Below are 8033 nucleotides of genomic sequence, written 5' to 3'. Positions count from 1 at the left end.
GCTGCAACAATCGTAGGTTTGGAGTATGACGTCACAGTCGGTTTGCGACATATATTATGAATCAGTAATTATTTCACTATATTAAACCACATACGAACAACAGAACGGTCTATATATTAATACAATGTTCCGAACCCATTTATGGAGGGGGAGAAACTATATGCTCAATTGGCTTTGTTTTCGTTTAGCCAACTACGCCAAATAGATATATAATAATAATAATAATAATAATAATAATAATAATAATAATAATAATAATAATAATAATAATAATAATAATAATAATAATAATAATAATAATAATAATAATAATAATAATAATAATAATAATAATAATAATAATAATAATAATAATAATAATAATAATAATAATAATATTAATAATAAATTTGTTTTCAGAACCAAATATTAAAGCGTCGTACTGAACGAATGCTAAGAGGCAATTTTCCTGTTTCTGCACCGTTACAGAGCTATTCAAAATTAGATTATATGTTCGATATTCATTTAGTTACTTATACTGAGACCATTCAATAGGAGCAGGGAAAAAGGTGGGTTTGATAAGCCAACTTCACGCACCAACTGTCTAATTGTGTTTGACTTAGAAATGTTTCTTTTTCTTTTTTTAAAAAAAAAACATTCTTTTTATCGAGTATACTACCAATACAAGTTTCCAAAAAAATCGGAATCAATTATGTAATTGACCAGAAAGGAATGTAGTAGTTTTTTTAGATACTTTTCTTTGCAGATTCTCAAACTTTTTATTATATCAAAGTCAAAAGTGGATAGGTTATTGCGGAGTATTTTCAATCGAACTGATATTGGTTTCCGTTTCTTGCGTGTTAATTTTTCTGTGAGTGGTATTGTTTTGATTCTTCGTTCAGTGTCGAATGATTTGTCGATTTCCTTGTCAGTTATAAACGAGTTAATAGATTCACTAGGATGCTTCTTCTGATTACTTGTGATAAAAGTTTCAGAAGTTCGTACACGTGTAGCTCAAATATTGATTGAATGTTGTTTTTTGATCTACAACTACGAACTTCTTTATGTTTTGGGAAACCAAAAACTAATCTGATTAGAAAGTTTTGTTGATGTTGTAGTCTTTTAAGAACACTTTTGTTTGTCGTGCCATATATTACTCTCCGTATTGAAACTGTGGTTGAACGTATTTTTTATAAATTTTCAGAAGTAATTTTTTTGCAGATAATTCTTTGTTTGATATAAAATCGAGATGTATTGGTTACATTTCATTTGAATATAGTCTATGTGCTCCTCAAATGTGCGTATTTTGTCCATTTTAACACCTAAGTACTTAACACATTTGTTCTCCTCTACTTCTTCCCCTTTCCAAATAAGTTTTTTGTCTGACAAATTGTTGGGTCCTAACGGAAGTAGTTGTTTTTTTTTCATTATCTGGTGTCAGTTTGTTACTCTCTAGCCAGCTGGAAATCAATTTCATACCATTTGTATGTTCAGTTTGCTCATATTTGCCAAATATGTTTGTGTCATCTGCGTATAACAGAATATTATTGTGCTTTGGTATGTCTACGATATTGTTTATGTATATTAGAAACAGAAGTGGCCCCAAAACTGATCCTTGAGGGACTCTGCGCTCATTTTCTTTAGTTGAGGAACGTTCTCCTTTAAACCGTCCGTACGAATTGTTTGCGATCTGTATGATAAGACTTGAGTAACTCTTCAATTTTGCCTCTCTGACAATATCTGGAACATTTGTCTAGCAATTTGCTGTGGTCAACAGTATCAGATGCTTTTGAGAAATTAAGCAAGGTACAATGAGCCAGAACTTTTTTCTGCTTTATATCTGAATGTTTTCTAGCATTTCTGTTAGGGCATCAACCGTTGATTTCTCACTCAGGAAACCAAATTGTTTTCTGGAGAGAATTTTGTTTTTCAGCAGAAATGACATCAGTCTTCGTTTAATAATTTTCTCAAAAATTTTGCCAAAAAGTGTTACTAATGAAATTTGTCTGTAATTGATAGGCTCATTTGGATCTCCATCCTTGAAAATTGGCACAACTTTTAAAAATTTTAAGCTTTCGGGATAATGTGATTCATCTATGATTTTGTTGAAAATATCTGTGAGGTATCCACTAGTGACTGGATTTGTTGTTTTTAGAACATGGTTTGTTTAACCCATAAAATCAGAACTCAACAAGTTGCTTTATTTTGAACTTCACTTCGTCGTTTTGGACCGCCTTCAATCTAAAGAATCAACAACGCGATTAATCATATTCCCATGATATGGTTTCTCAAATTTCTTTGCAAGTGAGGGTCCAATATTTACAAAGAAATCTTTGAGTGTTTTGGGAGTCAATTCTTTTTGTAATTTTTAATTTTCTTTTTGTATTCGGATGGCAATTTTGATTCAAATACCTATAAAAGCTTTTGCCGTTTGAATCACTTTGTTTATCAAAATTTTTTTCGTAGTAGTTAATTTTAGCGTTTCTTAATAGTGTTTTCGTTTTGTTGTTCTGTAAGTTGTATTGTATTTTAACTTCTTGTGATCTGGACCGTGAAAAAGTATTCCAAAGACGCTGTTTCTTGTATTAAGCATTTTTAACTTCGTTGGTAATCCAGTTTCGTCTTTTTTTGCTTTTGATGATTTTTTTTAAGTTATGAGATCCAGAGTTTTACTTATAATTTTCTCCAGATTGCAAATTCTTTCCTCCGCTGTGCATAACTGAAAAAAAATCATCGTTTGACTTAAGTTCTATTGACAGTTCAATATTTAACTCCAGAAAATTAGTAAACCATTTGAGAGCATTCCAGTTTTTCTGTTTTTCTTGTTCATTTTCTCCTATGCTGTTGTTTTGATTTTGGTTCAGGTCAATCACTTTCAAATAGACACCATAATGGTCAGACATCTTTCTTTTTAGAACTTCTGTTTCAATTTTAAAATTTGAGAAGAAAACATCTGGGGTTGAGTTGCTTCTGATCGTTTCTCTTGTGTGCTCATTTTTCTTTGATTTTAGGTATAGGTTTAGGGAGCCGATTTCCCTCAGAAAATTTTCTGTTTTTTATCATTTTTTGAGAAATCTATAAATAAGTCCCCAGATAAAATGTGATTGTTTTTTGGTCCCATGACAAAGATATGTTTCAAAAGAAAACTTTGGAATGTTAATATATCCGTTTGTGGAGCCTTGTTCACAATCGTTACTACAAAACACTGATTTTCGAAAGGCAATTTGGCCTTACAACTTGTATATCATTGCTTGCAGAGGTCTTTATTTTTGTTAATTGATATTTTTTGCTCGCGAGCAGAGCACCTCCTCCGCCCCCTCTTTTTTTGTCGGTTGCACGTAACAATATTTTGTAAATTTTTGTTGCGGTTGGTTGTTTGAGTAATCTTTCAACCAGGTCTCTGTTAGTGCCACCAAAGGTGACATTATTTGGTTGGCCTCAAAAGTTGCTGAAAGTTCATCGTAATTTGCAACTAATGGCCTTATGTTCTGCAAGAACAGCAGCGTGGCTAAAGCTCCTTTCTATTAAGCGCTCTGATGGCATGGTTTTTTTTTGAGAAATTCTTCCTAAAAAATTTTATTATTGTGTCAGTTACCTAGTTACTTTTTTTTGTACTATTGACGGGCTTTCTTGGTGTACAACTGCAGATTGCCCACGAATTAACCTTTTTAATAGAAAAAAAATTAACAAACATATGATTTTAACAACGAAAACTTGTTGTTGTTTATTCAGCGTACAGTCGCGGAAAACGTGTAATTTAGCTGTCTACTAAACCGAAAAATGAAATCTTCAATTTCTCAGTCTTCAAGTTCACAGTTTTTTTGCTATTTTCAGCAGACAGTCGGTTCCACTAGAGAAAAAAAACATTGCAGTTTATCATTGGTATCAAATGATTTCTTAATGTGAGCGGATAGTCGCCCGGAATCCATTTGGTTATTTTAGATCAATCATGAAATTTAAATAATCCTCGTGACTTTTTAATTTTATTTTTGAATTTTTTCCATGATTTCGGTGATTTTCAATATAAAATTTAAAAAACTAAAAAATCCGAGGCTTCCTGCAAAAAAAATGGTTCTTTTGATCATTTTCAAATTTTTCCCATGCTTTCGTTAATTTTCAATAAAAAATAATCTCAAAAACCCAAAAATTTTGAGGTTTTTCGAAAAAAAAATAGTTTTTTTTTCGCTTTTGAGTTTCCCATAATTTTGGTTTTTGGTGTTTTGCGGGAAAGAAGTTTAAAAAAAAATCTGAAATTTTTTTTGCAAAAATAAGAAAAATTTCAGTTTCTTTTGCATCTTTCTTTTAATTTTTCCATGATTTTGGGTGAGTTTCGAAAATCACAAAAACTCAAAATTTTCAGGTTTTGCAGAAAACTCAAATACCCAGAAAAAAAAATTACTTTTTAGTTCTGGTAATGAATAGCTCTGTAGAAATTAGGTATCAAATAAAGGCGATTATAAGAATTTTTTTTGCTAATTTGACCCAAAGTATTTCTCAATTTCAAGTTTCTATATTGTTAACAGCACTCACAGTTTTTTTCTTTAAAGACATTCATCATTATGTACATAGTTATGACATTTTTACTGCACTCATGAAATTAAGTATCAAATCATGGCGAACTGAAAAATTATTTTTTTGATTATTTTGACCCGAAGTTTTTCTCAACTTCAAGTTTTTATCTTGTTTACAGCACTCACAGCTTTTTTCATTTAAGACATTCAACATTAAGTAGATAGTAATGACATTTTTAATGCATACATTTCTGGGGTTAAAATTGTCCATAAATAAAATTATCAAGGAAGAATTTTTTTTGCTCAGGCGATCAATTTTCAAGGATTTTTTCTGCTTTGTCTGCCTCATTTTTTGTTGAGAATAAAGGCTTCTTTTGAATGGATTCCTGAATGAAGTGGTTTTCTTGGCAGGTTAATAGTGACAGGGTTTTTCAAGTTGTCCACTTCGTCAGCATTTTTTCCGGTACCATTACTTTGCTTACACAATTTGAATCATTGGGATCTAAACATAGCACCGATACAACGCACTTATTTGTTGAAGTAATATAGTTCTTTTCTTCAGCATAGTTTTATCATGTTTTCGATGGCTGGCAGTCTCCCATATAAACAGATTTGCTTGTTGATGATAGGGTTTTTCGGGTAAATTTTTTTTTTCTAGAATCTGGCTTGAGAAGTTTTCTTTGCCCATGTGCAGTCTCTTTTCTTGGAAATAAATAAACGTTACGATCACAGAGGGCATCAAGTTCCCTGGTAGATTTCTTTGGGTGGGTAAAACATGAAACGCTTTGACATTTTTGAGGTCCAGCTTTAGATACTCATGAAAAAAATTCATGAAAAGGTTCTCTGAGTCTCTTAACTTGAAGGGAGGGTTTTTTATTACAAGAGAGTCTTTGCTGCTGTACCTTTCTTGTTCTCGCAGTCTGTCATTTATGTCGTTGTACAAATTGAAAATTTGTTCAAAGCTTTCGTTGTCCTCAATTTGTTTTTTTCTGAATCTTACGGACAACTCCATTAGTGCCTTCTTGATTGCTTCGTCTTTAACAGCATCAAAAATTTCCTGTAATTCGGGATCTTGGTCAACATCACATTGGTTTTTCCCACAGCCATTCGAAGTTTCCATGATAAGTAAGAAAGAAGCAGTGGTCAAACTTTTCAGTAATCTGTAAGTTTTCTCATTGTGTGAGTATAGCAATGCTTAAGAAGAATTCTCAAGGTTAAAATTGAGTTAGCGCTGTAGAGAGTTAAAGTTTCACGCTTGCAACTGTGTAGCAGCAACGATCTGTCTGATTTATCACCAAGAGCTAAGAATTGTATGCTTGGAAAGGTCGTCCAGCGCAGATTTTTTTAGAACTTTGTCTTTTTTCAAAAGGTGGTATAAGGGAGGTTTAAAAATTTGAGGGAGGTTTAGAAAATTTGGTTATAAATGTTAACGATACGATTAATGGGTTTGCTTTTAGAGATAAAAACAGTTTACATGAATTTTTGAGCATACTTTTCAGGCTGAAATTCTGGATGAAACTCAGCTTTTGATAAGGAAATATGGCACCAAATTAGTAAATTTTGTAGACAATTTTATTTCAATTTCGCCGAATAAAAATTGAAAATTTGATGAAAATTTTAAATTTCCTACGCTTAAATGAAACCTATTTCATTTTTATGCTTCCTTGAACTATATTTTCTTGAACTATATTTTTTGTTCTTGAACTAAATAATGTTCTTGAACTATATTTTTTTTACATTTTTTTTAACTTAAAACAATTTTTACTCAAAATTATTCTTAATTTTTCTTCTAATTCGACAGACTGTTTTTCAGTCAGCTCGGCTTGTAAAATTGGCTGCTGGTCAGGTCAAATACCATGGAACTTTTTGTGTGGATTAGTTTTCAGGACCTGTCCAGCTTTTTCAGATGTGCTCCCAATTATATTTTGGCTTTTGATTTCAATAAGTAACCATAAAGAAGTACTGATTATAGTCACGCTGAAATAGCAAGAATGAGGGTAAATTTACATGCTTAAAGTGTCACCAAATATTTTCAAATTAAAACAAAAACATTTTTGTTTTTCAGCTAATTTTTTTTAATAATGCAGCTTTATGCATTTTTGCCTGGAATTCGTTTTTTGTCTTGCCAGTTAATCTCATCAGAGGAAGAACTGACTGACGTTTGTTGAAGGCCAATGCCAATCTACTCGTTATCTGATCTTTCTTCATATTGAGCTTTTCTTTTGTTGGCTCTCAGTTTGGGTTTTTGTTTAAAAAAACAATTCACTTTTTTTAGTTTTCCTGTTTTTGACGGTTTTGATCTCTTATCTCTGAACTTCATAATTAGCTCACCCATTGATTTTCTATAGATTAGTATATGTCTATTTTCAACTTTTTCATTTCATAGGAAACAGTTTGTAAGACTTTAAAGTAAATTTTTTTATTAGGTTTTTGAAGTGTGCCTATTATTGTTTTCCTTGTTTCTCAATTTGTGATAGTGTCTCCATAATTACAAGTCCAATATGACTTTTGTTGATGATTTTTGTATTTATTTTAGTTTTCATCTGATTGTGTTTTGTACCACGCTAAATTTTAGTTTCACAATTTTAAGAAAATTATGAAAAACAACAGTTCCCAAAATACAATAATAATGACAACCAAAAACGTTTTTTGGTTTGATAGCGCAAGAATCGTTTTAATGATTCAAATTGAAGCCAATTATAATGACTAAAACACCCTTTGTTTTCAAATAGTTTTACTTTTCTAATTAATTTTGAATGAGATTCCTCGTTGTCACTTTCGACCGCATATTTACTGAGGGAAATTGGTAACAATGTTTTTTCAACTCTAACATCAAATTCAATGGAATATGGACGAATTTTCGGTATATAGTTTTGTTCTTATTAACTTTGATTTGATTAGTTTTTGATATAATTTATTTTATACTGATGCCATTAATTCTCAAAATCATTTATTTTAAAGTTCCTTTTAATCCTTGTTGTCTTTAGTTGGCTGTGCTTTGGTTCATAGCAAATTTCTTTTTAGCTTGTTGGGAACGCGTAAGGAACGTGACACTTTTAGACCCTTAAATGTCAAATTAGGAGGAATTCTCAATTTTAGAATCCTTTTGTTTTCTTTTGCTTATTTTCTTGTGTGTTCGTTCTTACTATTTGTCGCCTTTCGAAGTTTTTGGTATGAAATTCGAGAACCATTTTTTCGAAGATTGATGCCGACGACAAATCAACTTTTCGTAGTCATTGCAGTCAATTCCAGTTTTAAAAAATGAAGCAGGACAAGTCTTGAAATACAACCTGAACAATTGACTGATAACATACAAAATACTGCACGTGATCATCATACCTGAATGATGTCGGCCAAACAAAAATATTTGATCAAAACTAGAGAAAAACAAAAATATCGGCATTGAGAAAGTTCTGGAAGCTAAAGTCCTTAAAGAAAACTTTTATCCATTGAAAAAATGCTGACGCAAAAAACATCGAAAAGTGTTTATTGGCCACTAAAGTCTAAAAATCTTACTGAACGTTGGTAAATTTAGTGATAATT

At 31.3% G+C, this 8033-nt stretch overlaps 1 protein-coding gene across 4 annotated transcripts in view; it reads right to left on the bottom strand.

Moving 5' to 3' along the window:
- LOC142349035 (uncharacterized) overlaps positions 1–8033 on the bottom strand; it is a 40050-nt gene that overhangs the window by 21613 nt on the left and 10404 nt on the right. The gene's annotated exons all lie outside the window — the stretch shown is intronic.

Source organism: Convolutriloba macropyga, chromosome 1 (genome assembly GCF_964194025.1).
Source record: "Convolutriloba macropyga chromosome 1, txConMacr16.3, whole genome shotgun sequence".
NCBI classification, from domain to species: Eukaryota; Metazoa; Xenacoelomorpha; order Acoela; family Convolutidae; genus Convolutriloba; species Convolutriloba macropyga.
Note: the sequence above shows the minus strand (reverse complement) of the source record. Positions and strands in the feature narration are given on the sequence as shown.